General features: G+C 40.1%; 1 protein-coding gene across 1 annotated transcript in view; it reads right to left on the bottom strand.

Annotated features, from left to right (window-relative positions):
- nme2b.1 (NME/NM23 nucleoside diphosphate kinase 2b, tandem duplicate 1) overlaps positions 1 to 1,608 on the bottom strand; it is an 8,250-nt gene extending 6,642 nt beyond the window's left edge. Inside the window, exon 1 of the mRNA XM_024298137.2 lies at positions 1,454 to 1,608. The gene's annotated coding sequence lies outside the window, so the exon portion shown is untranslated. The remainder of the gene's footprint in view (positions 1 to 1,453) is intronic.
- Between the last annotated feature and the right edge of the window lie 939 nt (positions 1,609 to 2,547).

Genomic DNA, 2,547 nt, shown 5'->3' on the forward strand with positions numbered 1-2,547 from the left:
CAGTCAGTGAGAACGCTGCAGCACAATGCTGCTTTTCTCTGCAGCAGTAGCCACAGAAAAACGTGGATCACGTAAACACTGCATAGAGCTGCATAACTTGCTGGAACTACGTTTATGGTTGAAAAGTTACGGTAGACAAAGGAATGTAGAATAGACGATGGAGGTGAAGGAGCTAAAGCTTCACCGTTTAAGGATATTAAACAGACCACCTGCCGCCAGCATCGGGTGCACTGACCCAAACTGACCGATTCAGATGTGCATTCTAATAAAATAATAGCATAATAATAATAATATTTTTTTTAGGTTTTCATACCTGCACACACATACTTTTTTTTGCGCACTAATGGAAAATTCAGTTGCAAATGCGACCAAATTGTCCCACTCTAGAGCCCTGGGGTGGGTCATCTGGACCCCAAAAGAAAGCATGAGGGTTAAAGCAACCTTTATTCTTGAAGTTCTCCAACTACAGGATGAGTCCTCTCATTGTTGGTTGGAATCTGAACTCAAATCTGCTTGGAGCATGAGAAGTCAGCTTTACTTTAACCGTTCTGCTCTGAAACTGTCACCATTTTAACAGAAATCAGCAGAAAAGGTGCTTGAGACAAAATAAAACCTTTTTACTGATTAAAGCAAAATGGAGCAGAAAATCAATGCACACTGACAAATGGAAAAGTCTGCTTTAAATATCCTCATTCATTCTGAGCCACAATCAGGAACCATAAAGTGATGATCGTATAATTCTACATTCACAATCAATATGTTTATTTAAGTGAATTGTTTTAAAAGTTGGTCCATTATCAAAACTTTAAGTTTAGTTAAAATTCTATTTCGCGCTTAGACAGACTTGTTCAAAAATAATGGAATATTTTCTATTCTTTTCTTCTCTCCTCCAACAGTCAGGAGCCGCAGACACGACCTGGAGTGGCGCAGCATTAGCGGATTGGTGCTTTGACAGCATCTACTCTGCTCACATTACAGCTGACATTTGATCGGCCGGCTGCATTAACACTAATCCTCCTCGGCCTCATCACAGAGATGAACAGTCTGCAAAACTGGCTCTACTCCTTCACGTGAAGGCCTCCCCGCTGCGCCTTCACGAGCGCAGTTCCGGTAGGAGCCGCCGGGCCCGGCCCGGGCCTACCCGGACCGCCACATGGTCTTTGTTCGCGCAGCTGCATTCCAGCAGTGTCCGTGACCGTCACTGCAAGCGTGGAGAACACCGCTGGAAGTAGGCAGCACCAAGTCCGCAGCACGTGGATACAGAAATATGAAGAATTCCAGGAATTAGTCAAATCCAGAAGTTTCACTGAGTTCCTTTACACACGCTACAACCACGATTAAAATGATTACGCTCGGAATAAATCACAGACAATCGATACATTCTGATGAGTGTAACCAAACAACAACACATATACACCAGCAGAAACTAAGATGAGTGGAAAATAATGCTTACATTACAATGAAACCAAGACTCTGACTCGACGACACACAGCAGCTCTCACCAGCTGAAGGAGAAGAAGACCAGACAGCGCATGCGCAACAGCTTTAAAGCACATGGGCGGAGACCACAACGACGGAAAGCCATTAGAGTCAAAATAGACTTATTACGATTGTTTTTAACTGGGCACTTTTAAGGGGCCAAGTCAGATGACTTGGTCACAAAGCAAGTCATTTTAAATGTTGGACAAGCAGTTTTTCAAACTTCCACTGTGGTTTCACTATATGCTTTTCTTTTGTAAAAAGTAGTCTATTTAAATGTGCTAAAAGTATACTTAGTCTGTTGAGACTGTATACTTAATATACTATCTTAAATACTCCAATTGAGTCTGAAGAAGTATTCATTAATCTTATTCCTATACCGAAGCATACAGAACCAAATCAACTTCAAGTGTACTACATTTTGCTAAGGCCTATGATGAATTCTGGTACAACATTTTTAATGTGTTTATTTTAGATTTTATTGAGCCTAAATTAAGTTGTTGATCTTATTACATGACCATTGAATTGAATTGTTGGCTTATTCCAATAATCATGTTTAGATAATTGTGTTTTTTTAGGGAAGGGTTCAGTGACTGTGACTTTTACAGATAGTGGGAGTTCATGTTTAATGTCTGAAGTTGGAAAAGAAATCCCTGCTGTTTTGAGCTTGTTTTAAAGGAAAAGACACAACTCAGAGAAGTTTTACATTTTCTGTATGACATAACATCAGTGCTGCTATGATACCAAAAGCGTTTTGTTGTTGGAATTTCCTGCTCTCCTGCAACTACACCTTTTAGAAAGGTGTGCGGAGATCTTATGACGTTTACTTTAACAGACCCAAGTTTTGTGGTTATTTCAAAAGATCATAACATGTATGAAAGCTAATGAGTAACAGCTAAGCAAGTGTTAGGAACTGTAGCCAAAACTCAGTCCGTCCACAAAGGTGCAAACACATAATAATTTACTCATTTCTATTACAAATGAAGGAAAGGTGTGTTTGCTATTTTGTGCTATTAATGTGGTTGCTGACATTTAGGCTAAACCTGTTACTAAGTGTGATGGTTGACA

Source organism: Oryzias melastigma, linkage group LG19 (assembly GCF_002922805.2).
Source record: "Oryzias melastigma strain HK-1 linkage group LG19, ASM292280v2, whole genome shotgun sequence".
NCBI lineage: Eukaryota > Metazoa > Chordata > Actinopteri > Beloniformes > Adrianichthyidae > Oryzias > Oryzias melastigma.